The 26,351-nt window shown below is 45.2% G+C and overlaps 32 non-coding genes across 32 annotated transcripts; all 32 read right to left on the bottom strand.

The window, feature by feature from the left end:
* Positions 1 to 68: 68 nt before the first annotated feature.
* On the bottom strand, positions 69 to 141 carry trnav-aac (transfer RNA valine (anticodon AAC)). The gene has a single exon. It is a non-coding gene; the product is annotated as a tRNA-Val (tRNA).
* Positions 142 to 1,036: 895 nt separating this feature from the next.
* Positions 1,037 to 1,109, bottom strand: trnav-cac (transfer RNA valine (anticodon CAC)). Its single transcript has one exon. It is a non-coding gene; the product is annotated as a tRNA-Val (tRNA).
* Positions 1,110 to 1,232: 123 nt separating this feature from the next.
* On the bottom strand, positions 1,233 to 1,305 carry trnav-aac (transfer RNA valine (anticodon AAC)). Its single transcript has one exon. It is a non-coding gene; the product is annotated as a tRNA-Val (tRNA).
* Positions 1,306 to 2,200: 895 nt separating this feature from the next.
* Positions 2,201 to 2,273, bottom strand: trnav-cac (transfer RNA valine (anticodon CAC)). Its single transcript has one exon. It is a non-coding gene; the product is annotated as a tRNA-Val (tRNA).
* A 123-nt stretch (positions 2,274 to 2,396) lies between these two features.
* On the bottom strand, positions 2,397 to 2,469 carry trnav-aac (transfer RNA valine (anticodon AAC)). The gene has a single exon. It is a non-coding gene; the product is annotated as a tRNA-Val (tRNA).
* Positions 2,470 to 3,364: 895 nt separating this feature from the next.
* On the bottom strand, positions 3,365 to 3,437 carry trnav-cac (transfer RNA valine (anticodon CAC)). The gene has a single exon. It is a non-coding gene; the product is annotated as a tRNA-Val (tRNA).
* Positions 3,438 to 3,560: 123 nt separating this feature from the next.
* trnav-aac (transfer RNA valine (anticodon AAC)) lies at positions 3,561 to 3,633 on the bottom strand. The gene has a single exon. It is a non-coding gene; the product is annotated as a tRNA-Val (tRNA).
* Positions 3,634 to 4,528: 895 nt separating this feature from the next.
* Positions 4,529 to 4,601, bottom strand: trnav-cac (transfer RNA valine (anticodon CAC)). The gene has a single exon. It is a non-coding gene; the product is annotated as a tRNA-Val (tRNA).
* A 123-nt stretch (positions 4,602 to 4,724) lies between these two features.
* trnav-aac (transfer RNA valine (anticodon AAC)) lies at positions 4,725 to 4,797 on the bottom strand. The gene has a single exon. It is a non-coding gene; the product is annotated as a tRNA-Val (tRNA).
* A 1,290-nt stretch (positions 4,798 to 6,087) lies between these two features.
* On the bottom strand, positions 6,088 to 6,160 carry trnav-cac (transfer RNA valine (anticodon CAC)). The gene has a single exon. It is a non-coding gene; the product is annotated as a tRNA-Val (tRNA).
* Positions 6,161 to 6,780: 620 nt separating this feature from the next.
* Positions 6,781 to 6,855, bottom strand: trnal-caa (transfer RNA leucine (anticodon CAA)). Its single transcript has one exon. It is a non-coding gene; the product is annotated as a tRNA-Leu (tRNA).
* Positions 6,856 to 6,976: 121 nt separating this feature from the next.
* On the bottom strand, positions 6,977 to 7,048 carry trnav-aac (transfer RNA valine (anticodon AAC)). The gene has a single exon. It is a non-coding gene; the product is annotated as a tRNA-Val (tRNA).
* Positions 7,049 to 7,939: 891 nt separating this feature from the next.
* On the bottom strand, positions 7,940 to 8,012 carry trnav-cac (transfer RNA valine (anticodon CAC)). Its single transcript has one exon. It is a non-coding gene; the product is annotated as a tRNA-Val (tRNA).
* Positions 8,013 to 8,135: 123 nt separating this feature from the next.
* Positions 8,136 to 8,208, bottom strand: trnav-aac (transfer RNA valine (anticodon AAC)). Its single transcript has one exon. It is a non-coding gene; the product is annotated as a tRNA-Val (tRNA).
* Positions 8,209 to 9,103: 895 nt separating this feature from the next.
* On the bottom strand, positions 9,104 to 9,176 carry trnav-cac (transfer RNA valine (anticodon CAC)). The gene has a single exon. It is a non-coding gene; the product is annotated as a tRNA-Val (tRNA).
* A 123-nt stretch (positions 9,177 to 9,299) lies between these two features.
* On the bottom strand, positions 9,300 to 9,372 carry trnav-aac (transfer RNA valine (anticodon AAC)). Its single transcript has one exon. It is a non-coding gene; the product is annotated as a tRNA-Val (tRNA).
* An 895-nt stretch (positions 9,373 to 10,267) lies between these two features.
* Positions 10,268 to 10,340, bottom strand: trnav-cac (transfer RNA valine (anticodon CAC)). The gene has a single exon. It is a non-coding gene; the product is annotated as a tRNA-Val (tRNA).
* Positions 10,341 to 10,463: 123 nt separating this feature from the next.
* trnav-aac (transfer RNA valine (anticodon AAC)) lies at positions 10,464 to 10,536 on the bottom strand. The gene has a single exon. It is a non-coding gene; the product is annotated as a tRNA-Val (tRNA).
* An 895-nt stretch (positions 10,537 to 11,431) lies between these two features.
* Positions 11,432 to 11,504, bottom strand: trnav-cac (transfer RNA valine (anticodon CAC)). The gene has a single exon. It is a non-coding gene; the product is annotated as a tRNA-Val (tRNA).
* A 123-nt stretch (positions 11,505 to 11,627) lies between these two features.
* trnav-aac (transfer RNA valine (anticodon AAC)) lies at positions 11,628 to 11,700 on the bottom strand. Its single transcript has one exon. It is a non-coding gene; the product is annotated as a tRNA-Val (tRNA).
* Positions 11,701 to 12,595: 895 nt separating this feature from the next.
* trnav-cac (transfer RNA valine (anticodon CAC)) lies at positions 12,596 to 12,668 on the bottom strand. Its single transcript has one exon. It is a non-coding gene; the product is annotated as a tRNA-Val (tRNA).
* A 123-nt stretch (positions 12,669 to 12,791) lies between these two features.
* On the bottom strand, positions 12,792 to 12,864 carry trnav-aac (transfer RNA valine (anticodon AAC)). The gene has a single exon. It is a non-coding gene; the product is annotated as a tRNA-Val (tRNA).
* Positions 12,865 to 13,759: 895 nt separating this feature from the next.
* Positions 13,760 to 13,832, bottom strand: trnav-cac (transfer RNA valine (anticodon CAC)). The gene has a single exon. It is a non-coding gene; the product is annotated as a tRNA-Val (tRNA).
* A 123-nt stretch (positions 13,833 to 13,955) lies between these two features.
* Positions 13,956 to 14,028, bottom strand: trnav-aac (transfer RNA valine (anticodon AAC)). Its single transcript has one exon. It is a non-coding gene; the product is annotated as a tRNA-Val (tRNA).
* An 895-nt stretch (positions 14,029 to 14,923) lies between these two features.
* Positions 14,924 to 14,996, bottom strand: trnav-cac (transfer RNA valine (anticodon CAC)). The gene has a single exon. It is a non-coding gene; the product is annotated as a tRNA-Val (tRNA).
* A 123-nt stretch (positions 14,997 to 15,119) lies between these two features.
* Positions 15,120 to 15,192, bottom strand: trnav-aac (transfer RNA valine (anticodon AAC)). The gene has a single exon. It is a non-coding gene; the product is annotated as a tRNA-Val (tRNA).
* Positions 15,193 to 16,087: 895 nt separating this feature from the next.
* trnav-cac (transfer RNA valine (anticodon CAC)) lies at positions 16,088 to 16,160 on the bottom strand. Its single transcript has one exon. It is a non-coding gene; the product is annotated as a tRNA-Val (tRNA).
* A 123-nt stretch (positions 16,161 to 16,283) lies between these two features.
* Positions 16,284 to 16,356, bottom strand: trnav-aac (transfer RNA valine (anticodon AAC)). Its single transcript has one exon. It is a non-coding gene; the product is annotated as a tRNA-Val (tRNA).
* A 4,487-nt stretch (positions 16,357 to 20,843) lies between these two features.
* Positions 20,844 to 20,915, bottom strand: trnav-cac (transfer RNA valine (anticodon CAC)). The gene has a single exon. It is a non-coding gene; the product is annotated as a tRNA-Val (tRNA).
* A 1,658-nt stretch (positions 20,916 to 22,573) lies between these two features.
* On the bottom strand, positions 22,574 to 22,646 carry trnav-aac (transfer RNA valine (anticodon AAC)). Its single transcript has one exon. It is a non-coding gene; the product is annotated as a tRNA-Val (tRNA).
* Positions 22,647 to 24,671: 2,025 nt separating this feature from the next.
* On the bottom strand, positions 24,672 to 24,743 carry trnav-cac (transfer RNA valine (anticodon CAC)). Its single transcript has one exon. It is a non-coding gene; the product is annotated as a tRNA-Val (tRNA).
* Positions 24,744 to 25,577: 834 nt separating this feature from the next.
* trnav-cac (transfer RNA valine (anticodon CAC)) lies at positions 25,578 to 25,650 on the bottom strand. The gene has a single exon. It is a non-coding gene; the product is annotated as a tRNA-Val (tRNA).
* Between the last annotated feature and the right edge of the window lie 701 nt (positions 25,651 to 26,351).

The following is a 26,351-nucleotide window of genomic DNA, read 5'->3' as shown; positions in this document are numbered from 1 at the left end:
AACGTTAAACCTTCTGAAGCCAACTGTCGGCTCAAAGGTGTTTATACATTTCTTCAAAAGAGGACAGCTGTTTCTGCTCGGTTTTGAACCGAGGACCTTTCGCGTGTTAGGCGAATGTGATGACCACTACACTACAGAAACTCCACAGGCTAACGATAGTGCTTTTTGGGAAAATATTTATACTGTGATGTGCCCGAAAGCAAATAGACAATCTGCGTAAGTCCCACACACAAGAGGACAGAGTTCATTCGGCCTGGCAGTATATGCTGAGTTTCCTGAAACGCTACCCTTAACTTACCTCGGAATTAAACACTTGCAGCGTGATATCAAGCTGAAACCTGCCTTCCTGTGCTAGTCTCAAACTAACAAACCCAAAGTTTCAAGAGCACAGGAGAAACTCGAAAATGTCTCTTGGTGATTTTTGTTGGTCAAATTGTAGAGTTTCTCCATTCTTCTTGAAACTCACCACAGGGGTAGCACGTGTCCAGACTAGCATGGGAAAGCAAGTTTTAGCTTGATATCTCTTCAGAAAGCTGAGATGTGGACTTGCCACGTACAATCTACCCTATTGTAAAAAAACAGGCTGTTTGTGGTCAGTCGAATTCCGAGGGTTTAACACGTCTGGGTGCTTCGGGAGTAAGTGAGGAGCCACCTGAACAGGTTTATTGGCAGATTCGTTGACCATTGTGTTGAATTTCAAGAAGGTTAGCCATGTGTTAGAAACTGCTACGGCTTGCATCATTTTATCAGGAAATCTCTACACCTGTGTAGAGAAGGGCCTTCGTGATGCAGAGCTGCTGCTCAACAGAGGGCCACTCAGACAAATCTCTTTTTTCGTGTTCCTCAGAAGAAAGCCACGCAGGCTTGGAATGTCACGGTTGTGGGATAGGTTAAGGTCAAACAATGACTGCTCTTTCATTTCTGCATCAACTATACCTTTAGTGACTGTACTCATGCCTCTTGGCCGCAAAGCCTTGGAAGCGTTGAGTTCCTCCTCAACAGAAACCCACCTAAACAATTGTGAAAAGAGATGCAGTGTTCCCGCCCAGTTTCGAACTGGGGACCTTTCGCGTGTGAGGCGAACGTGATAACCACTACACTACGGAAACCCACTACCTAAAGAAGTCTGAAATCGTTCTGTGCAGGCTCGGCAATATGCGCATAAACGTTAAACCTTCTGAAGCCAACTGTCGGCTCAAAGGTGTTTATACATTTCTTCAAAAGAGGACAGCTGTTTCTGCTCGGTTTTGAACCGAGGACCTTTCGCGTGTTAGGCGAATGTGATGACCACTACACTACAGAAACTCCACAGGCTAACGATAGTGCTTTTTGGGAAAATATTTATACTGTGATGTGCCCGAAAGCAAATAGACAATCTGCGTAAGTCCCACACACAAGAGGACAGAGTTCATTCGGCCTGGCAGTATATGCTGAGTTTCCTGAAACGCTACCCTTAACTTACCTCGGAATTAAACACTTGCAGCGTGATATCAAGCTGAAACCTGCCTTCCTGTGCTAGTCTCAAACTAACAAACCCAAAGTTTCAAGAGCACAGGAGAAACTCGAAAATGTCTCTTGGTGATTTTTGTTGGTCAAATTGTAGAGTTTCTCCATTCTTCTTGAAACTCACCACAGGGGTAGCACGTGTCCAGACTAGCATGGGAAAGCAAGTTTTAGCTTGATATCTCTTCAGAAAGCTGAGATGTGGACTTGCCACGTACAATCTACCCTATTGTAAAAAAACAGGCTGTTTGTGGTCAGTCGAATTCCGAGGGTTTAACACGTCTGGGTGCTTCGGGAGTAAGTGAGGAGCCACCTGAACAGGTTTATTGGCAGATTCGTTGACCATTGTGTTGAATTTCAAGAAGGTTAGCCATGTGTTAGAAACTGCTACGGCTTGCATCATTTTATCAGGAAATCTCTACACCTGTGTAGAGAAGGGCCTTCGTGATGCAGAGCTGCTGCTCAACAGAGGGCCACTCAGACAAATCTCTTTTTTCGTGTTCCTCAGAAGAAAGCCACGCAGGCTTGGAATGTCACGGTTGTGGGATAGGTTAAGGTCAAACAATGACTGCTCTTTCATTTCTGCATCAACTATACCTTTAGTGACTGTACTCATGCCTCTTGGCCGCAAAGCCTTGGAAGCGTTGAGTTCCTCCTCAACAGAAACCCACCTAAACAATTGTGAAAAGAGATGCAGTGTTCCCGCCCAGTTTCGAACTGGGGACCTTTCGCGTGTGAGGCGAACGTGATAACCACTACACTACGGAAACCCACTACCTAAAGAAGTCTGAAATCGTTCTGTGCAGGCTCGGCAATATGCGCATAAACGTTAAACCTTCTGAAGCCAACTGTCGGCTCAAAGGTGTTTATACATTTCTTCAAAAGAGGACAGCTGTTTCTGCTCGGTTTTGAACCGAGGACCTTTCGCGTGTTAGGCGAATGTGATGACCACTACACTACAGAAACTCCACAGGCTAACGATAGTGCTTTTTGGGAAAATATTTATACTGTGATGTGCCCGAAAGCAAATAGACAATCTGCGTAAGTCCCACACACAAGAGGACAGAGTTCATTCGGCCTGGCAGTATATGCTGAGTTTCCTGAAACGCTACCCTTAACTTACCTCGGAATTAAACACTTGCAGCGTGATATCAAGCTGAAACCTGCCTTCCTGTGCTAGTCTCAAACTAACAAACCCAAAGTTTCAAGAGCACAGGAGAAACTCGAAAATGTCTCTTGGTGATTTTTGTTGGTCAAATTGTAGAGTTTCTCCATTCTTCTTGAAACTCACCACAGGGGTAGCACGTGTCCAGACTAGCATGGGAAAGCAAGTTTTAGCTTGATATCTCTTCAGAAAGCTGAGATGTGGACTTGCCACGTACAATCTACCCTATTGTAAAAAAACAGGCTGTTTGTGGTCAGTCGAATTCCGAGGGTTTAACACGTCTGGGTGCTTCGGGAGTAAGTGAGGAGCCACCTGAACAGGTTTATTGGCAGATTCGTTGACCATTGTGTTGAATTTCAAGAAGGTTAGCCATGTGTTAGAAACTGCTACGGCTTGCATCATTTTATCAGGAAATCTCTACACCTGTGTAGAGAAGGGCCTTCGTGATGCAGAGCTGCTGCTCAACAGAGGGCCACTCAGACAAATCTCTTTTTTCGTGTTCCTCAGAAGAAAGCCACGCAGGCTTGGAATGTCACGGTTGTGGGATAGGTTAAGGTCAAACAATGACTGCTCTTTCATTTCTGCATCAACTATACCTTTAGTGACTGTACTCATGCCTCTTGGCCGCAAAGCCTTGGAAGCGTTGAGTTCCTCCTCAACAGAAACCCACCTAAACAATTGTGAAAAGAGATGCAGTGTTCCCGCCCAGTTTCGAACTGGGGACCTTTCGCGTGTGAGGCGAACGTGATAACCACTACACTACGGAAACCCACTACCTAAAGAAGTCTGAAATCGTTCTGTGCAGGCTCGGCAATATGCGCATAAACGTTAAACCTTCTGAAGCCAACTGTCGGCTCAAAGGTGTTTATACATTTCTTCAAAAGAGGACAGCTGTTTCTGCTCGGTTTTGAACCGAGGACCTTTCGCGTGTTAGGCGAATGTGATGACCACTACACTACAGAAACTCCACAGGCTAACGATAGTGCTTTTTGGGAAAATATTTATACTGTGATGTGCCCGAAAGCAAATAGACAATCTGCGTAAGTCCCACACACAAGAGGACAGAGTTCATTCGGCCTGGCAGTATATGCTGAGTTTCCTGAAACGCTACCCTTAACTTACCTCGGAATTAAACACTTGCAGCGTGATATCAAGCTGAAACCTGCCTTCCTGTGCTAGTCTCAAACTAACAAACCCAAAGTTTCAAGAGCACAGGAGAAACTCGAAAATGTCTCTTGGTGATTTTTGTTGGTCAAATTGTAGAGTTTCTCCATTCTTCTTGAAACTCACCACAGGGGTAGCACGTGTCCAGACTAGCATGGGAAAGCAAGTTTTAGCTTGATATCTCTTCAGAAAGCTGAGATGTGGACTTGCCACGTACAATCTACCCTATTGTAAAAAAACAGGCTGTTTGTGGTCAGTCGAATTCCGAGGGTTTAACACGTCTGGGTGCTTCGGGAGTAAGTGAGGAGCCACCTGAACAGGTTTATTGGCAGATTCGTTGACCATTGTGTTGAATTTCAAGAAGGTTAGCCATGTGTTAGAAACTGCTACGGCTTGCATCATTTTATCAGGAAATCTCTACACCTGTGTAGAGAAGGGCCTTCGTGATGAAGAGATGCTGCTCAACAGAGGGCCACTCAGACAAATCTCTTTTTTCGTGTTCCTCAGAAGAAAGCCACGCAGGCTTGGAATGTCACGGTTGTGGGATAGGTTAAGGTCAAACAATGACTGCTCTTTCATTTCTGCATCAACTATACCTTTAGTGACTGTACTCATGCCTCTTGGCCGCAAAGCCTTGGAAGCGTTGAGTTCCTCCTCAACAGAAACCCACCTAAACAATTGTGAAAAGAGATGCAGTGTTCCCGCCCAGTTTCGAACTGGGGACCTTTCGCGTGTGAGGCGAACGTGATAACCACTACACTACGGAAACCCACTACCTAAAGAAGTCTGAAATCGTTCTGTGCAGGCTCGGCAATATGCGCATAAACGTTAAACCTTCTGAAGCCAACTGTCGGCTCAAAGGTGTTTATACATTTCTTCAAAAGAGGACAGCTGTTTCTGCTCGGTTTTGAACCGAGGACCTTTCGCGTGTTAGGCGAATGTGATGACCACTACACTACAGAAACTCCACAGGCTAACGATAGTGCTTTTTGGGAAAATATTTATACTGTGATGTGCCCGAAAGCAAATAGACAATCTGCGTAAGTCCCACACACAAGAGGACAGAGTTCATTCGGCCTGGCAGTATATGCTGAGTTTCCTGAAACGCTACCCTTAACTTACCTCGGAATTAAACACTTGCAGCGTGATATCAAGCTGAAACCTGCCTTCCTGTGCTAGTCTCAAACTAACAAACCCAAAGTTTCAAGAGCACAGGAGAAACTCGAAAATGTCTCTTGGTGATTTTTGTTGGTCAAATTGTAGAGTTTCTCCATTCTTCTTGAAACTCACCACAGGGGTAGCACGTGTCCAGACTAGCATGGGAAAGCAAGTTTTAGCTTGATATCTCTTCAGAAAGCTGAGATGTGGACTTGCCACGTACAATCTACCCTATTGTAAAAAAACAGGCTGTTTGTGGTCAGTCGAATTCCGAGGGTTTAACACGTCTGGGTGCTTCGGGAGTAAGTGAGGAGCCACCTGAACAGGTTTATTGGCAGATTCGTTGACCATTGTGTTGAATTTCAAGAAGGTTAGCCATGTGTTAGAAACTGCTACGGCTTGCATCATTTTATCAGGAAATCTCTACACCTGTGTAGAGAAGGGCCTTCGTGATGAAGAGATGACTGCTCAACAGAGGGCCACTCAGACCAAATCTCTTTTTTCGTGTTCCTCAGAAGAAAGCCACGCAGGCTTGGAATGTCACGGTTTGTGGGATAGGTTTAAGGTCAAACAATGACTGCTCTTTCATTTCTGCATCAACTATACCTTTAGTGACTGTACTCATGCCTCTTGGCCGCAAAGCCTTGGAACGTGAGTTCCTCCTCAACAGAAACACTAACCTACGGAAACACCACTACCTAAAGAAGTCTGAAATGTTCTGTGCAGGCTCGGCAATATGCGCATAAACGTTAAACCTTCTGAAGGCCAACTGTCGGCTCAAAGGTGTTTATACATTTCTTCAAAAGAGGACAGCTGTTTCTGCTCGTTTTGAACCGAGGACCTTTCGCGTGTTAGGCGAACTGCTCAACAGAGGCCACTCAGACAAATCTCTTTTTCGTGTTCCTCAGAAGAAAGCCACGCAGGCTTGGAATGTCACGGTTGTGGGATAGGTTAAGGTCAAACAATGACTGCTCTTTCATTTCTGCATCAACTATACCTTTAGTGACTGTACTCATGCCTCTTGGCCGCAAAGCCTTGGAAGCGTTGAGTTCCTCCTCAACAGAAACCCACCTAAACAATTGTGAAAAGAGATGCAGTGTTCCCGCCCAGTTTCGAACTGGGGACCTTTCGCGTGTGAGGCGAACGTGATAACCACTACACTACGGAAACCCACTACCTAAAGAAGTCTGAAATCGTTCTTGTGCAGGCTCGGCAATATGCGCATAAACGTTAAACCTTCTGAAGGCCAACTGTCGGCTTCAAAGGTGTTTATACATTTCTTCAAACAGGACAGCTGTTTCTGCTCGGTTTTGAACCGAGGACCTTTTCGCGTGTTAGGCGAATGTGATGACCACTACACTACAGAAACTCCACAGGCTAATGATAGTGCTTTTTGGGAAAATATTTATACTGTGATGTGCCCGAAAGCAAATAGACAATCTGCGTAAGTCCCACACACAAGAGGACAGAGTTCATTCGGCCTGGCAGTATATGCTGAGTTTCCTGAAACGCTACCCTTAACTTACCTCGGAATTAAACACTTGCAGCGTGATATCAAGCTGAAAACCTGCCTTCCTGTGCTAGTCTCAAACTAACAAACCCAAAGTTTCAAGAGCACAGGAGAAACTCGAAATGTCTCTTGTGATTTTTGTTTGGTCAAATTGTAGAGTTTCTCCATTCTTCTTGAAACTCACCACAGGGGTAGCACGTGTCCAGACTAGCATGGGAAAGCAAGTTTTAGCTTGATATCTCTTCAGAAAGCTGAGATGTGGACTTGCCAAGAGATGCAGTGTTCCCGCCCAGTTTTCGAACTGGGGACCTTTCGCGTGTTGAGGCGAACGTGATAACCATTACACTACGGAAACCACTACCTAAAGAAGTCTGAAATCGTTCTGTGCAGGCTCGGCAATATGCGCATAAACGTTAAACCTTCTGAAGCCAACTGTCGGCTCAAAGGTGTTATACATTTCTTCAAAAGAGGACAGCTGTTTCTGCTCGGTTTTGAACCGAGGACTTTCGCGTGTTAGGCGAATGTGATGACCACTACACTACAGAAACTCCACAGGCTAACGATAGTGCTTTTGGAAAATATTTTACTGTGATGTGCCCGAAAGCAAATAGACAATCTGCGTAAGTCCCACACACAAGAGGACAGAGTTCATTCGGCCTGGCAGTATATGCTGAGTTTCCTGAAACGCTACCCTTAACTTACCTCGGAATTAAACACTTGCAGCGTGATATCAAGCTGAAACCTGCCTTCCTGTGCTAGTCTCAAACTAACAAACCCAAAGTTTCAAGAGCACAGGAGAAACTCGAAAATGTCTCTTGGTGATTTTTGTTGGTCAAATTGTAGAGTTTCTCCATTCTTCTTGAAACTCACCACAGGGGTAGCACGTGTCCAGACTAGCATGGGAAAGCAAGTTTTAGCTTGATATCTCTTCAGAAAGCTGAGATGTGGACTTGCCACGTACAATCTACCCTATTGTAAAAAACAGGCTGTTTGTGGTCAGTCGAATTCCGAGGGTTTAACACGTCTGGGTGCTTCGGGAGTAAGTGAGGAGCCACCTGAACAGGTTTATTGGCAGATTCGTTGACCATTGTGTTGAATTTCAAGAAGGTTAGCCATGTGTTAGAAACTGCTACGGCTTGCATCATTTTATCAGGAAATCTCTACACCTGTGTAGAGAAGGGCCTTCGTGATGCAGAGCTGCTGCTCAACAGAGGGCCACTCAGACAAATCTCTTTTTTCGTGTTCCTCAGAAGAAAGCCACGCAGGCTTGGAATGTCACGGTTGTGGGATAGGTTAAGGTCAAACAATGACTGCTCTTTCATTTCTGCATCAACTATACCTTTAGTGACTGTACTCATGCCTCTTGGCCGCAAAGCCTTGGAAGCGTTGAGTTCCTCCTCAACAGAAACCCACCTAAACAATTGTGAAAAGAGATGCAGTGTTCCCGCCCAGTTTCGAACTGGGGACCTTTCGCGTGTGAGGCGAACGTGATAACCACTACACTACGGAAACCCACTACCTAAAGAAGTCTGAAATCGTTCTGTGCAGGCTCGGCAATATGCGCATAAACGTTAAACCTTCTGAAGCCAACTGTCGGCTCAAAGGTGTTTATACATTTCTTCAAAAGAGGACAGCTGTTTCTGCTCGGTTTTGAACCGAGGACCTTTCGCGTGTTAGGCGAATGTGATGACCACTACACTACAGAAACTCCACAGGCTAACGATAGTGCTTTTTGGGAAAATATTTATACTGTGATGTGCCCGAAAGCAAATAGACAATCTGCGTAAGTCCCACACACAAGAGGACAGAGTTCATTCGGCCTGGCAGTATATGCTGAGTTTCCTGAAACGCTACCCTTAACTTACCTCGGAATTAAACACTTGCAGCGTGATATCAAGCTGAAACCTGCCTTCCTGTGCTAGTCTCAAACTAACAAACCCAAAGTTTCAAGAGCACAGGAGAAACTCGAAAATGTCTCTTGGTGATTTTTGTTGGTCAAATTGTAGAGTTTCTCCATTCTTCTTGAAACTCACCACAGGGGTAGCACGTGTCCAGACTAGCATGGGAAAGCAAGTTTTAGCTTGATATCTCTTCAGAAAGCTGAGATGTGGACTTGCCACGTACAATCTACCCTATTGTAAAAAAACAGGCTGTTTGTGGTCAGTCGAATTCCGAGGGTTTAACACGTCTGGGTGCTTCGGGAGTAAGTGAGGAGCCACCTGAACAGGTTTATTGGCAGATTCGTTGACCATTGTGTTGAATTTCAAGAAGGTTAGCCATGTGTTAGAAACTGCTACGGCTTGCATCATTTTATCAGGAAATCTCTACACCTGTGTAGAGAAGGGCCTTCGTGATGAAGAGATGCTGCTCAACAGAGGGCCACTCAGACAAATCTCTTTTTTCGTGTTCCTCAGAAGAAAGCCACGCAGGCTTGGAATGTCACGGTTGTGGGATAGGTTAAGGTCAAACAATGACTGCTCTTTCATTTCTGCATCAACTATACCTTTAGTGACTGTACTCATGCCTCTTGGCCGCAAAGCCTTGGAAGCGTTGAGTTCCTCCTCAACAGAAACCCACCTAAACAATTGTGAAAAGAGATGCAGTGTTCCCGCCCAGTTTCGAACTGGGGACCTTTCGCGTGTGAGGCGAACGTGATAACCACTACACTACGGAAACCCACTACCTAAAGAAGTCTGAAATCGTTCTGTGCAGGCTCGGCAATATGCGCATAAACGTTAAACCTTCTGAAGCCAACTGTCGGCTCAAAGGTGTTTATACATTTCTTCAAAAGAGGACAGCTGTTTCTGCTCGGTTTTGAACCGAGGACCTTTCGCGTGTTAGGCGAATGTGATGACCACTACACTACAGAAACTCCACAGGCTAACGATAGTGCTTTTTGGGAAAATATTTATACTGTGATGTGCCCGAAAGCAAATAGACAATCTGCGTAAGTCCCACACACAAGAGGACAGAGTTCATTCGGCCTGGCAGTATATGCTGAGTTTCCTGAAACGCTACCCTTAACTTACCTCGGAATTAAACACTTGCAGCGTGATATCAAGCTGAAACCTGCCTTCCTGTGCTAGTCTCAAACTAACAAACCCAAAGTTTCAAGAGCACAGGAGAAACTCGAAAATGTCTCTTGGTGATTTTTGTTGGTCAAATTGTAGAGTTTCTCCATTCTTCTTGAAACTCACCACAGGGGTAGCACGTGTCCAGACTAGCATGGGAAAGCAAGTTTTAGCTTGATATCTCTTCAGAAAGCTGAGATGTGGACTTGCCACGTACAATCTACCCTATTGTAAAAAAACAGGCTGTTTGTGGTCAGTCGAATTCCGAGGGTTTAACACGTCTGGGTGCTTCGGGAGTAAGTGAGGAGCCACCTGAACAGGTTTATTGGCAGATTCGTTGACCATTGTGTTGAATTTCAAGAAGGTTAGCCATGTGTTAGAAACTGCTACGGCTTGCATCATTTTATCAGGAAATCTCTACACCTGTGTAGAGAAGGGCCTTCGTGATGCAGAGCTGCTGCTCAACAGAGGGCCACTCAGACAAATCTCTTTTTTCGTGTTCCTCAGAAGAAAGCCACGCAGGCTTGGAATGTCACGGTTGTGGGATAGGTTAAGGTCAAACAATGACTGCTCTTTCATTTCTGCATCAACTATACCTTTAGTGACTGTACTCATGCCTCTTGGCCGCAAAGCCTTGGAAGCGTTGAGTTCCTCCTCAACAGAAACCCACCTAAACAATTGTGAAAAGAGATGCAGTGTTCCCGCCCAGTTTCGAACTGGGGACCTTTCGCGTGTGAGGCGAACGTGATAACCACTACACTACGGAAACCCACTACCTAAAGAAGTCTGAAATCGTTCTGTGCAGGCTCGGCAATATGCGCATAAACGTTAAACCTTCTGAAGCCAACTGTCGGCTCAAAGGTGTTTATACATTTCTTCAAAAGAGGACAGCTGTTTCTGCTCGGTTTTGAACCGAGGACCTTTCGCGTGTTAGGCGAATGTGATGACCACTACACTACAGAAACTCCACAGGCTAACGATAGTGCTTTTTGGGAAAATATTTATACTGTGATGTGCCCGAAAGCAAATAGACAATCTGCGTAAGTCCCACACACAAGAGGACAGAGTTCATTCGGCCTGGCAGTATATGCTGAGTTTCCTGAAACGCTACCCTTAACTTACCTCGGAATTAAACACTTGCAGCGTGATATCAAGCTGAAACCTGCCTTCCTGTGCTAGTCTCAAACTAACAAACCCAAAGTTTCAAGAGCACAGGAGAAACTCGAAAATGTCTCTTGGTGATTTTTGTTGGTCAAATTGTAGAGTTTCTCCATTCTTCTTGAAACTCACCACAGGGGTAGCACGTGTCCAGACTAGCATGGGAAAGCAAGTTTTAGCTTGATATCTCTTCAGAAAGCTGAGATGTGGACTTGCCACGTACAATCTACCCTATTGTAAAAAAACAGGCTGTTTGTGGTCAGTCGAATTCCGAGGGTTTAACACGTCTGGGTGCTTCGGGAGTAAGTGAGGAGCCACCTGAACAGGTTTATTGGCAGATTCGTTGACCATTGTGTTGAATTTCAAGAAGGTTAGCCATGTGTTAGAAACTGCTACGGCTTGCATCATTTTATCAGGAAATCTCTACACCTGTGTAGAGAAGGGCCTTCGTGATGAAGAGATGCTGCTCAACAGAGGGCCACTCAGACAAATCTCTTTTTTCGTGTTCCTCAGAAGAAAGCCACGCAGGCTTGGAATGTCACGGTTGTGGGATAGGTTAAGGTCAAACAATGACTGCTCTTTCATTTCTGCATCAACTATACCTTTAGTGACTGTACTCATGCCTCTTGGCCGCAAAGCCTTGGAAGCGTTGAGTTCCTCCTCAACAGAAACCCACCTAAACAATTGTGAAAAGAGATGCAGTGTTCCCGCCCAGTTTCGAACTGGGGACCTTTCGCGTGTGAGGCGAACGTGATAACCACTACACTACGGAAACCCACTACCTAAAGAAGTCTGAAATCGTTCTGTGCAGGCTCGGCAATATGCGCATAAACGTTAAACCTTCTGAAGCCAACTGTCGGCTCAAAGGTGTTTATACATTTCTTCAAAAGAGGACAGCTGTTTCTGCTCGGTTTTGAACCGAGGACCTTTCGCGTGTTAGGCGAATGTGATGACCACTACACTACAGAAACTCCACAGGCTAACGATAGTGCTTTTTGGGAAAATATTTATACTGTGATGTGCCCGAAAGCAAATAGACAATCTGCGTAAGTCCCACACACAAGAGGACAGAGTTCATTCGGCCTGGCAGTATATGCTGAGTTTCCTGAAACGCTACCCTTAACTTACCTCGGAATTAAACACTTGCAGCGTGATATCAAGCTGAAACCTGCCTTCCTGTGCTAGTCTCAAACTAACAAACCCAAAGTTTCAAGAGCACAGGAGAAACTCGAAAATGTCTCTTGGTGATTTTTGTTGGTCAAATTGTAGAGTTTCTCCATTCTTCTTGAAACTCACCACAGGGGTAGCACGTGTCCAGACTAGCATGGGAAAGCAAGTTTTAGCTTGATATCTCTTCAGAAAGCTGAGATGTGGACTTGCCACGTACAATCTACCCTATTGTAAAAAAACAGGCTGTTTGTGGTCAGTCGAATTCCGAGGGTTTAACACGTCTGGGTGCTTCGGGAGTAAGTGAGGAGCCACCTGAACAGGTTTATTGGCAGATTCGTTGACCATTGTGTTGAATTTCAAGAAGGTTAGCCATGTGTTAGAAACTGCTACGGCTTGCATCATTTTATCAGGAAATCTCTACACCTGTGTAGAGAAGGGCCTTCGTGATGCAGAGCTGCTGCTCAACAGAGGGCCACTCAGACAAATCTCTTTTTTCGTGTTCCTCAGAAGAAAGCCACGCAGGCTTGGAATGTCACGGTTGTGGGATAGGTTAAGGTCAAACAATGACTGCTCTTTCATTTCTGCATCAACTATACCTTTAGTGACTGTACTCATGCCTCTTGGCCGCAAAGCCTTGGAAGCGTTGAGTTCCTCCTCAACAGAAACCCACCTAAACAATTGTGAAAAGAGATGCAGTGTTCCCGCCCAGTTTCGAACTGGGGACCTTTCGCGTGTGAGGCGAACGTGATAACCACTACACTACGGAAACCCACTACCTAAAGAAGTCTGAAATCGTTCTGTGCAGGCTCGGCAATATGCGCATAAACGTTAAACCTTCTGAAGCCAACTGTCGGCTCAAAGGTGTTTATACATTTCTTCAAAAGAGGACAGCTGTTTCTGCTCGGTTTTGAACCGAGGACCTTTCGCGTGTTAGGCGAATGTGATGACCACTACACTACAGAAACTCCACAGGCTAACGATAGTGCTTTTTGGGAAAATATTTATACTGTGATGTGCCCGAAAGCAAATAGACAATCTGCGTAAGTCCCACACACAAGAGGACAGAGTTCATTCGGCCTGGCAGTATATGCTGAGTTTCCTGAAACGCTACCCTTAACTTACCTCGGAATTAAACACTTGCAGCGTGATATCAAGCTGAAACCTGCCTTCCTGTGCTAGTCTCAAACTAACAAACCCAAAGTTTCAAGAGCACAGGAGAAACTCGAAAATGTCTCTTGGTGATTTTTGTTGGTCAAATTGTAGAGTTTCTCCATTCTTCTTGAAACTCACCACAGGGGTAGCACGTGTCCAGACTAGCATGGGAAAGCAAGTTTTAGCTTGATATCTCTTCAGAAAGCTGAGATGTGGACTTGCCACGTACAATCTACCCTATTGTAAAAAAACAGGCTGTTTGTGGTCAGTCGAATTCCGAGGGTTTAACACGTCTGGGTGCTTCGGGAGTAAGTGAGGAGCCACCTGAACAGGTTTATTGGCAGATTCGTTGACCATTGTGTTGAATTTCAAGAAGGTTAGCCATGTGTTAGAAACTGCTACGGCTTGCATCATTTTATCAGGAAATCTCTACACCTGTGTAGAGAAGGGCCTTCGTGATGAAGAGATGCTGCTCAACAGAGGGCCACTCAGACAAATCTCTTTTTTCGTGTTCCTCAGAAGAAAGCCACGCAGGCTTGGAATGTCACGGTTGTGGGATAGGTTAAGGTCAAACAATGACTGCTCTTTCATTTCTGCATCAACTATACCTTTAGTGACTGTACTCATGCCTCTTGGCCGCAAAGCCTTGGAAGCGTTGAGTTCCTCCTCAACAGAAACCCACCTAAACAATTGTGAAAAGAGATGCAGTGTTCCCGCCCAGTTTCGAACTGGGGACCTTTCGCGTGTGAGGCGAACGTGATAACCACTACACTACGGAAACCCACTACCTAAAGAAGTCTGAAATCGTTCTGTGCAGGCTCGGCAATATGCGCATAAACGTTAAACCTTCTGAAGCCAACTGTCGGCTCAAAGGTGTTTATACATTTCTTCAAAAGAGGACAGCTGTTTCTGCTCGGTTTTGAACCGAGGACCTTTCGCGTGTTAGGCGAATGTGATGACCACTACACTACAGAAACTCCACAGGCTAACGATAGTGCTTTTTGGGAAAATATTTATACTGTGATGTGCCCGAAAGCAAATAGACAATCTGCGTAAGTCCCACACACAAGAGGACAGAGTTCATTCGGCCTGGCAGTATATGCTGAGTTTCCTGAAACGCTACCCTTAACTTACCTCGGAATTAAACACTTGCAGCGTGATATCAAGCTGAAACCTGCCTTCCTGTGCTAGTCTCAAACTAACAAACCCAAAGTTTCAAGAGCACAGGAGAAACTCGAAAATGTCTCTTGGTGATTTTTGTTGGTCAAATTGTAGAGTTTCTCCATTCTTCTTGAAACTCACCACAGGGGTAGCACGTGTCCAGACTAGCATGGGAAAGCAAGTTTTAGCTTGATATCTCTTCAGAAAGCTGAGATGTGGACTTGCCACGTACAATCTACCCTATTGTAAAAAAACAGGCTGTTTGTGGTCAGTCGAATTCCGAGGGTTTAACACGTCTGGGTGCTTCGGGAGTAAGTGAGGAGCCACCTGAACAGGTTTATTGGCAGATTCGTTGACCATTGTGTTGAATTTCAAGAAGGTTAGCCATGTGTTAGAAACTGCTACGGCTTGCATCATTTTATCAGGAAATCTCTACACCTGTGTAGAGAAGGGCCTTCGTGATGCAGAGCTGCTGCTCAACAGAGGGCCACTCAGACAAATCTCTTTTTTCGTGTTCCTCAGAAGAAAGCCACGCAGGCTTGGAATGTCACGGTTGTGGGATAGGTTAAGGTCAAACAATGACTGCTCTTTCATTTCTGCATCAACTATACCTTTAGTGACTGTACTCATGCCTCTTGGCCGCAAAGCCTTGGAAGCGTTGAGTTCCTCCTCAACAGAAACCCACCTAAACAATTGTGAAAAGAGATGCAGTGTTCCCGCCCAGTTTCGAACTGGGGACCTTTCGCGTGTGAGGCGAACGTGATAACCACTACACTACGGAAACCCACTACCTAAAGAAGTCTGAAATCGTTCTGTGCAGGCTCGGCAATATGCGCATAAACGTTAAACCTTCTGAAGCCAACTGTCGGCTCAAAGGTGTTTATACATTTCTTCAAAAGAGGACAGCTGTTTCTGCTCGGTTTTGAACCGAGGACCTTTCGCGTGTTAGGCGAATGTGATGACCACTACACTACAGAAACTCCACAGGCTAACGATAGTGCTTTTTGGGAAAATATTTATACTGTGATGTGCCCGAAAGCAAATAGACAATCTGCGTAAGTCCCACACACAAGAGGACAGAGTTCATTCGGCCTGGCAGTATATGCTGAGTTTCCTGAAACGCTACCCTTAACTTACCTCGGAATTAAACACTTGCAGCGTGATATCAAGCTGAAACCTGCCTTCCTGTGCTAGTCTCAAACTAACAAACCCAAAGTTTCAAGAGCACAGGAGAAACTCGAAAATGTCTCTTGGTGATTTTTGTTGGTCAAATTGTAGAGTTTCTCCATTCTTCTTGAAACTCACCACAGGGGTAGCACGTGTCCAGACTAGCATGGGAAAGCAAGTTTTAGCTTGATATCTCTTCAGAAAGCTGAGATGTGGACTTGCCACGTACAATCTACCCTATTGTAAAAAAACAGGCTGTTTGTGGTCAGTCGAATTCCGAGGGTTTAACACGTCTGGGTGCTTCGGGAGTAAGTGAGGAGCCACCTGAACAGGTTTATTGGCAGATTCGTTGACCATTGTGTTGAATTTCAAGAAGGTTAGCCATGTGTTAGAAACTGCTACGGCTTGCATCATTTTATCAGGAAATCTCTACACCTGTGTAGAGAAGGGCCTTCGTGATGAAGAGATGCTGCTCAACAGAGGGCCACTCAGACAAATCTCTTTTTTCGTGTTCCTCAGAAGAAAGCCACGCAGGCTTGGAATGTCACGGTTGTGGGATAGGTTAAGGTCAAACAATGACTGCTCTTTCATTTCTGCATCAACTATACCTTTAGTGACTGTACTCATGCCTCTTGGCCGCAAAGCCTTGGAAGCGTTGAGTTCCTCCTCAACAGAAACCCACCTAAACAATTGTGAAAAGAGATGCAGTGTTCCCGCCCAGTTTCGAACTGGGGACCTTTCGCGTGTGAGGCGAACGTGATAACCACTACACTACGGAAACCCACTACCTAAAGAAGTCTGAAATCGTTCTGTGCAGGCTCGGCAATATGCGCATAAACGTTAAACCTTCTGAAGCCAACTGTCGGCTCAAAGGTGTTTATACATTTCTTCAAAAGAGGACAGCTGTTTCTGCTCGGTTTTGAACCGAGGACCTTTCGCGTGTTAGGCGAATGTGATGACCACTACACTACAGAAACTCCACAGGCTAACGATAGTGCTTTTTGGGAAAATATTTATACTGTGATGTGCCCGAAAGCAAATAGACAATCTGCGTAAGTCCCACACACAAGAGGACAGAGTTCATTCGGCCTGGCAGTATATGCTGAGTTTCCTGAAACGCTACCCTTAACTTACCTCGGAATTAAACACTTGCAGCGTGATATCAAGCTGAAACCTGCCTTCCTGTGCTAGTCTCAAACTAACAAACCCAAAGTTTCAAGAGCACAGGAGAAACTCGAAAATGTCTCTTGGTGATTTTTGTTGGTCAAATTGTAGAGTTTCTCCATTCTTCTTGAAACTCACCACAGGGGTAGCACGTGTCCAGACTAGCATGGGAAAGCAAGTTTTAGCTTGATATCTCTTCAGAAAGCTGAGATGTGGACTTGCCACGTACAATCTACCCTATTGTAAAAAAACAGGCTGTTTGTGGTCAGTCGAATTCCGAGGGTTTAACACGTCTGGGTGCTTTGGGAGTAAGTGAGGAGCCACCTGAACAGGTTTATTGGCAGATTCGTTGACCATTGTGTTGAATTTCAAGAAGGTTAGCCATGTGTTAGAAACTGCTACGGCTTGCATCATTTTATCAGGAAATCTCTACACCTGTGTAGAGAAGGGCCTTCGTGATGCAGAGCTGCTGCTCAACAGAGGGCCACTCAGACAAATCTCTTTTTTCGTGTCCTCAGGAAGAAAGCCACGCAGGCTTGGAATGTCACAGTTGTGGGTTAGGTTACAGTCTGCAAATACCTTCTATATTTAGCAGCAAACCAAGCAATTCTCCAGTTATCTGCGGGAATCCTCTGTGGCCATTTCTTTTTTGCTTTTTTCCCTCTTTCATTTAAATATATGTATATTTATATGCTGTACGAAATATTGGGATCTTTGAGTGCACCGGCCATCTGTTCATCGAAACTACCAGGTCAAAAGTACAGAGCACTGTCTGCGTGGCTTCTATTACTGCCTGTAGTGGGCTTAATAATTATCTCTACACCTGTGTAGAGAAGGGCCTTTCGTGATGCAGAGCTGCGGCTCAACAGAGGGCCACTCAGACAAATCTCCTTTTTCGTGTTCCTCAGGAAGAAAGCCACGCAGGGCTTGGGAATTCACGGTTGTGGGATAGTTAAGGGTCAAACAATGACTGCTCTTTCATTTCTGCATCAACTATACCTTTAGTGACTGTACTCATGGCTCTTGGCCGCAAAAGCCTTGGAAGCGTTGAGTTTCCTCCTCAACAGAAACCCACCTAAACAATTGTGAAAGAATGCAGTGTTCCGCCCAGTTTCGGAACTGGGGACCTTCGCGTGTGAGCTGAACGGAACGTGATAAGCACTACACTACGGAAACCCACTACCTAAAGAAGTCTGAAATCGTTCTGTGCAGGCTCGGCAATATGCGCATAAACGTTAAACCTTTCTGAAGCAACTGTCGGCTCAAAGGTGTTTAACATTTCTTCAAAGAGGGACAGCTGTTTCTGCTCGGTTTTGAACCGAGGACCTTTCGCGTGTTAGGCGAATGTGATGACCACCTACACTACAGGAAACTCCACAGGCTAACGATAGTGCTTTTGGGAAAATATTTATACTGTGATGTTGCCCAAAAGCAAATAGACAATCTGCGTAAGTCCCACACACAAGAGGACAGAGTTCATTCGGCCTGGCAGTATATGCTGAGTTTCCTGAAACGCTACCCTTAACTTTACCTCGCGAATTAAACACTTGCAGCGTGATATCAAGCTGAAACCTTGCCTTCCTGTGCTAGTCTCAAACTAACAAACCCAAAGTTTCAAGAGCACAGGAGAAAACTCGAAAATGTCTCTTGGTGATTTTGTTGGTCAAATTGTAGAGTTTCTCCATTCTTCTTGAAACTCACCACAGGGGTAGCACGTGTCCAGACTAGCATGGGAAAGCAAGTTCTTAGCTTGATATCTCTTCAGAAAGGCTGATATGTGGACTTGCCACGTACAATCCTACCCTATTGTAAAAAAAACAAGGCTGTCTGTGCGGTCAGTCGAATTCCGAGGTTTAACACGTCTGGGTGCTTCGGGAGTAAGTGAGGAGCCACCTGAACAGGTTTATTTGGCAGATTCGTTGACCATTGTGTTGAATTCAAGAAGGTTAGCCATGTGTTAGAAACTGCTACGGCTTGCATCATTTTATCAGAAATCTCTACACCTGTGTAGGAGAGGGCCTTCGTGATGCAGAGCTGCTGCCTCAAACAGAGGGCCACTCAGACAAATCTCTTTTTTCGTGTTCCTCAGAAGAAAGCCACGCAGGCTTGGAATGTCACAGTTGTGGGTTAGGTTACAGTCTGCAAATACCTTCTATATTTAGCAGCAAACCAAGCAATTCTCCAGTTATCTGCGGGAATCCTCTGTGGCCATTTCTTTTTGCTTTTTTTCCCTCTTTCATTTTAATATATGTATATTTATATGCTGTACGAAATATTGGATCTTTGAGTGCACCGGCCATCTGTTCATTCCGAAACTACCAGGCGAAAAGGTCAAGGCAGCACTGTACTGCGTGGCTATTTACTGCGTCCTAGTTGTGGCTTAAATAATTATCCCTCTACACCTGCGTGTAGAGAAGGGGCCTTCGTGATGCCAGAGCTGGCTGTCAACAGAGCGGTCCACTTCCAGACAAATCTCTTTTTCTGTGTTCACTACAGAAGAAAGCCCACGCAGGCTTGGAATGTCACGGTTGTGGGATACGGTTAAGGTCAAACACATGACTGCCTCGTTCTCATTTCTGCATCAACTATCACTTTAGTGACTGCTAACTCATGGCTCTTGGCCGCAAAAGCACTTGAAGCGTTGAGTCATCCCTCCTCAACAAGAAACCCACCAAACAATGCCTGAAAAGAGATGCCAGTGTTCCCGCCCAGCTTTCGAACTGGGACCTTTGCGCGTTGCTGAGGCGAAACGTGATAACACTACATACGGAAACCCACTACCTAAAGAAGTCTGAAATCGTTCTGTGCAGGCTCGGCAATATGCGCATAAACGTTAAACCTTCTGGAAGCCAACTGTCGGCTCAAAGGTGTTTATACATTTCTTCAAAAAGAGGACAGCTGGGTTTCTGCTCGGTTTTGAACCGAGGACCTTTCGCGTGTTAGGCGAATGTGGATGACCACTACACTACAGAAACTCCACAGGCTAACGATAGTGGCTTTTGGGAAAATATTTTATACTGTGGATGTGCCCCAAAACAAATAGACAATCTGCGTAAGTCCCACACACAAGAGGACAGAGTTCATTCGGCCCTGGAAGTATATGCTGAGTTTCCTGAAACGCTACCCTAACTTATCCTCGGAATTAAACACTTGCAGCGTGATATCAAGCTGAAACCTGGCCTTCCTTGTGCTAGTCTCAAACTAACAAACCAAAGTTCAAGAGCACAGGAGAACTCGAAAAATGTCGTGCTTGGGTAGCTTTGTTTGTTGGTCAAATTGTGAACGTTTACTCCATTCTTCTTGAACTCGACCACGATGGGTAGCCACGTGTCCAGACTAGCATGGCGAAAGCAGTTTTTAGCTTGATATTCTCTCAGAAAGCTGAGATGTGGACTGGGCCACGTACAATCCTACGCCTATTGCTAAAAAAACAGGCTGTTTGTTGGTCAGTGCGAATTTCCGAGGTTTTAACACGTCTGTGGTGCTTCGGGAGTAAAGTGAGGCAGCACCACCTGAACAGGATTTGATTTGGCAGATTTCGTTGACGCAATTGTGTTGAATTTCAAGAAGGTTAGCCAATTGTGATTAGAAACTGCTACGGCTTGCATCATTTTATCAGGAAATCTCTACACCCTGTTAGAGAAGGGCCTTCGTGATGCAGAGCTGCTGCTCAACAGAGGGCCACTCCAGACAAATCTTTTTTTCGTGTTCCTCAGAAGAAGCCACGCAGGCTGGGAATGTCACAGTTGTGGGTTAGGGTTACAGTCTGCAAATACCTTTCTATATTTAGCAGCCAAACCAAGCAATTCTCCAGTTATCTGCGGGAATCCTCTGTGGCCATTTCTTTTTTGCTTTTTTCCCTCTTTCATGTTAATATATGTATATTTATATGCTGTACGAAATATTGGATCTTTGAGTGCACCCGGCCATCTGTTCATCGAAACTACCCAGGTCAAAGAGTACAGAGCACTGTCTGCGTGGCTATTACTGCTGCCTAGTGTGGCTTAATAATTATCTCTACACCTGTGTAGAGAAGGGCCTTCGTGATGCAGAGCTGCTGCTCAACAGAGGGCCACTTCAGACAAATCTGTATTTTTCGTGTTCCTCAGAAGAAAGCCACGCAGGCTTGGAATGTCACGGTTGGGGATAGGTTAAGGTCAAACAATGACTGCTCTTTCATTTCTGCATTCAACTATACCTTTAGTGACTGTACTCATGGCCTCTTGGCCGCAAAGCCTTTGGAAGCGTTGAGTTCCTCCTCAACAGAAACCCACCTAAACAATTGTGAAAAGAGATGCAGTGTTCCCGCCCAGTTTCGAACTGGGACCTTTCGCGTGTGAGGCGAACGTGATAACCACTACACTACGGAAACCCACTACCTAAAGAAGTCTGAAATCTCTGTGCAGGCTCGCAATATGCGCATAAACGTTAAACCTTCTGAAGCCACTGTCGCTGCTCAAAGGTGTTTATACATTTCTTCAAAAGAGGACAGCTGTTTCTGCTTCGGTTTTGAACCGAGACCTTCGTCGTGTTAGGCGAATGTGATGACCATACACTACAGAAACTCCACAGGCTAACGATAGTGCTTTTTGCGAAAATATTTATACTGTGATGTGCCCAAAAGCAAATAGACAATCTGCGTAAGTCCCACACACAAGAGGACAGAGTTCATTCGGCCTGGCAGTATATGCTGAGTTTCCTGAAACGCTACCCTTAACTTACCTCGGAATTAAACACTTGCAGCGTGATATCAAGCTGAAACCTGCCTTCCTGTGCTAGTCTCAAACTAACAAACCCAAAGTTTCAAGAGCACAGGAGAAACTCGAAAATGTCTCTTGGTGATTTTTGTTGGTCAAATTGTAGAGTTTCTCCATTCTTCTTGAAACTCACCACAGGGGTAGCACGTGTCCAGACTAGCATGGGAAAGCAAGTTTTAGCTTGATATCTCTTCAGAAAGCTGAGATGTGGACTTGCCACGTACAATCTACCCTATTGTAAAAAAACAGGCTGTTTGTGGTCAGTCGAATTCCGAGGGTTTAACACGTCTGGGTGCTTCGGGAGTAAGTGAGGAGCCACCTGAACAGGTTTATTGGCAGATTCGTTGACCATTGTGTTGAATTTCAAGAAGGTTAGCCATGTGTTAGAAACTGCTACGGCTTGCATCATTTTATCAGGAAATCTCTACACCTGTGTAGAGAAGGGCCTTCGTGATGCAGAGCTGCTGCTCAACAGAGGGCCACTCAGACAAATCTCTTTTTTCGTGTTCCTCAGAAGAAAGCCACGCAGGCTTGGAATGTACAGTTGTGGGTTAGGTTACAGTTGCAATACCTTCTATATTTAGCAGCAAACCAAGCAATTCTCCAGTTTCTGCGGGAATCCTCTGTGGCCATTTCCTTTTTTGCTTTTTTCCCTCTTTCATTTAATATATGTATATTATATGCTGTCGAAATATTGGATTTTGAGTGCACCGGCCATCTGTTCATCGAAACTACCAGGTCAAAAGTACAGAGCACTGTCTGCGTGGCTATTTACTGCTGCCTAGTGTGGCTTAATATTATTTACACCTTGTGTAGAGAAGGGCCTTTGTGATGCAGAGCTGCTGCTCACAGAGGGCCACTCAGACAATCTGTTTTGTCGTGTTCCTCAGAGAAAGCCAAAGCAGGCTTGGAATGTACGGTTGTGGGATTAGGTTAAGGTCAAACAATGACTGCTTTTCATTTCTGCATCAACTATACCTTTAGTGACTGTACTATCATGCTCTTGGCCGCAAAGCCTTGGAAGCGTTGAGTTCCTCCTCAACAGAAACCCACCAAACAATTGTGAAAAGAGATGCAGTGTTCCCGCCCAGTTTCGAACTGGGGACCTTTTCGCGTGTGAGGCGAAGTGATAACCACTACACTACGGAAACCCCTACCTAAAGAAGTCTGAAATCGTTCTGTGCAGGCTCGGCAATATGCGCATAAACGTTAAACCTTCTGAAGCCAACTGTCGGCTCAAAGGTGTTTATACATTTCTTCAAAAGAGGACAGCTGTTTCTGCTCGGTTTTGAACCGAGGACCTTTCGCGTGTTAGGCGAATGTGATGACCACTACACTACAGAACCTCCACAGGCTAACGATAGTGCTTTTTTGGGAAAATATTTATACAACTGTGATGTGCCCCGAAAGCAAATAGACAATCAATGCGTAAGTCCCACACACAAGAGGACAGAGTTCATTCGGCCTGGCAGTATATGCTGAGTTTCCTGAAACGCTACCCTTAACTTACCTCGGAATTAAACACTTGCAGCGTGATATCAAGCTGAAACCTGCCTTCTCAAACTAACAAACCCAAAGTTTCAAGAGCACAGGAGAAACTCGAAAATGTCTCTTGGTGATTTTTGTTGGTCAAATTGTAGAGTTTCTCCATTCTTCTTGAAACTCACCACAGGGGTAGCACGTGTCCAGACTAGCATGGGAAAGCAAGTTTTAGCTTGATATCTCTTCAGAAAGCTGAGATGTGGACTTGCCACGTACAATCTACCCTATTGTAAAAAAACAGGCTGTTTGTGGTCAGTCGAATTCCGAGGGTTTAACACGTCTGGGTGCTTCGGGAGTAAGTGAGGAGCCACCTGAACAGGTTTATTGGCAGATTCGTTGACCATTGTGTTGAATTTCAAGAAGGTTAGCCATGTGTTAGAAACTGCTACGGCTTGCATCATTTTATCAGGAAATAACACTCCAGATGGATGTGTTTTAAAGTTCGTCAAAGGGGACACACAGACTGCTTGTGGTCACAGTCCTTGTATTCAGTGGACAGAAGGGCAGTTAGTGGTCACATAGGCGGTGAGAGGGACAGATGGGCTGTTTGTGGTGACACAGGTGATTATTTGGCGCGCAGGGGTCTAAGGACGGCCTGCACGTACCCCCTTTTAGGCGCCCCTTGAGGCCCTGCCCTTACTTGATGGCCTAGGCGGAAAAAGACCCTTACACAAGAGGACAGATTTCATTCGGCGTGGCAGTCTACGCAGAGTTCCCTAAAATCTCTTCTTTGGTGTTTTCAGAAGAAAGCCACGCAGCTTGGAATGTCACAGTTGTGGGTAGGTTTAGGTCAAAACAATATCTGCTCTTTCATTTCTGCATCAACTTTACCTTTAGTGACTGTATTCATGCCTTTGGCCGCAAAGCCTTGGAAGCGTTGAGTTCCTCCTCAAACAGAAACCCACCTGAACGATTTTGACCGTGATAACTCTACACTATTTGAAGCCTGCAGCCAAGGAGGTGTCAGATTTTTCATCGCAAGCATGCGTGGAGCGCGAATCAAATTACAGATTCCGTTAAGACAATCTGCGTAAGTCCCACACACAAGAGGACAGAGTTCATTCGGCCTGGCAGTATATGCTGAGTTTCCTGAAACGCTACCCTAACTTACCTCGGAATTAAACACTTGCAGCGTGATATCAAGCTGAAACCTGCCTTCCTGTGCTAGTCTCAAACTAACAAACCCAAAGTTTCAAGAGCACAGGAGAAACTCGAAATTTTTGTTGGTCAAATTGAGAGTTTCTCCATTCTTCTTGAAACTCACCACAGGGGTAGCACGTGTCCAGACTAGCATGGGAAAGCAAAGTTTTAGCTTGATATCTCTTCAGAAAAGCTGAGATGTGGACTTGCCACGTACAATCTACCCTATTGTAAAAAAACAGGCTGTTTGTGGTCAGTCGAATTCCGAGGGTTTAACACGTCTGGGTGCTTCGGGAGTAGTGAGGAGCCACCTGAACAGGTTTATTGGCAGATTCGTTGACCATTGTGTTGAATTTCAAGAAGGTTAGCCATGTGTTAGAAACTGCTACGGCTTGCATCATTTTATCAGGAATCTACACCTGTGTAGAGAAGGGCCTTCGTGATGCAGAGCTGCTGCTCAACAGAGGGCCACTCAGACAAATCTCTTTTTTCGTGTTCCTCAGAAGAAAGCCACGCAGGCTTGGAATGTCACGGTTGTGGATAGGTTAGGTCAAACAATGACTGCTCTTTCATTTCTGCATCAACTATACTTTAGTGACTGTACTCATGCCTCTTGGCCGCAAAGCCTTGGAAGCGTTGAGTTCCTCCTCAACAGAAACCCACCTAAACAATTGTGAAAAGAGATGCAGTGTTCCCGCCCAGTTTCGAACTGGGGACTTTCGCGTGTGAGGCGAACGTGATAACCACTACACTACGGAAACCCACTACCTAAAGAAGTCTGAAATCGTTCTGTGCAGGCTCGGCAATATGCGCATAAACGTTAAACCTTCTGAAGCCAACTGTCGGCTCAAAGGTGTTTATACATTTCTTCAAAAGAGGACAGCTGTTTCTGCTCGGTTTTGAACCGAGGACCTTTCGCGTGTTAGGCGAATGTGGATGACCACTAACTACAGAAACTCCACAGGCTAACGATAGTGCTTTTTGGGAAATATTTATACTGTGATGTGCCCGAAAGCAAATAGACAATCTGCGTAAGTCCCACACACAAGAGGACAGAGTTCATTCGGCCTGGCAGTATATGCTGAGTTTCCTGAAACGCTACCCTTAACTTACCTCGGAATTAAACACTTGCAGCGTGATATCAAGCTGAAACCTGCCTTCCTGTGCTAGTCTCAAACTAACAAACCCAAAGTTTCAAGAGCACAGGAGAAACTCGAAAATGTCTCTTGGTGATTTTTGTTGGTCAAATTGTAGAGTTTCTCCATTCTTCTTGAAACTCACCACAGGGGTAGCACGTGTCCAGACTAGCATGATCTCTACACCTGTGTAGAGAAAGGGCCTTCGTGATGCAGAGCTGCTGCTCAACAGAGGGCCACTCAGACAAATCTCTTTGTCGTGTTCCTCAGAAGAAAGCCAGCAGGCTTGGAATGTCACGGTTGTGGGATAGGTTAAGGTCAAAACAATGACTGCTCTTTCATTTCTGCATCAACTATACCTTTAGTGACTGTACTCATGCCTCTTGGCCGCAAAGCCTTGGAAGCGTTGAGTTCCTCCTCAACAGAAACCCACCTAAACAATTGTGAAAAAGGATGCAGTGTTCCCGCCCAGTTTCGAACTGGGGACCTTTCGCGTGTGAGGCGAACGTGATAACCACTACACTACGGAAACCCACTACCTAAAGAAGTCTGAAATCGTTCTGTGCAGGCTCGGCAATATGCGCATAAACGTTAAACCTTCTGAAGCAACTGTCGGCTCAAAGGTGTTTATACATTTCTTCAAAAGAGGACAGCTGTTTCTGCTCGGTTTTGAACCGAGGACCTCGCGTGTTAGGCGAATGTGATGACCACTACACTACAGAAACTCCACAGGCTAACGATAGTGCTTTTTGGGAAAATATTTTATACTGTGATGTGCCCGAAAGCAAATAGACAATCTGCGTAAGTCCCACACACAAGAGGACAGAGTTCATTCGGCCTGGCAGTATATGCTGAGTTTCCTGAAACGCTACCCTTAACTTACCTCGGAATTAAACACTTGCAGCGTGATATCAAGCTGAAACCTGCCTTCCTGTGCTAGTCTCAACTAACAACCCAAAGTTTCAAGAGCACAGGAGAAACTCGAAAATGTCTCTTGGTGATTTTTGTTGGTCAAATTGTAGAGTTTCTCCATTCTTCTTGAAACTCACCACAGGGTAGCACGTGTCCAGACTAGCATGGGAAAGCAAGTTTTAGCTTGATATCTCTTCAGAAAGCTGAGATGTGGACTTGCCACGTACAATCTACCCTATTGTAAAAAAACAGGCTGTTTGTGGTCAGTCGAATTCCGAGGGTTTAACACGTCTGGGTGCTTCGGGAGTAAGTGAGGAGCCA

Source organism: Carassius auratus, unplaced genomic scaffold (genome assembly GCF_003368295.1).
Source record: "Carassius auratus strain Wakin unplaced genomic scaffold, ASM336829v1 scaf_tig00008478, whole genome shotgun sequence".
Classification (NCBI taxonomy): domain Eukaryota; kingdom Metazoa; phylum Chordata; class Actinopteri; order Cypriniformes; family Cyprinidae; genus Carassius; species Carassius auratus.
The sequence above is the reverse complement of the archived record's forward strand: the minus strand, read 5'-3'. Positions and strand labels throughout refer to the sequence as shown.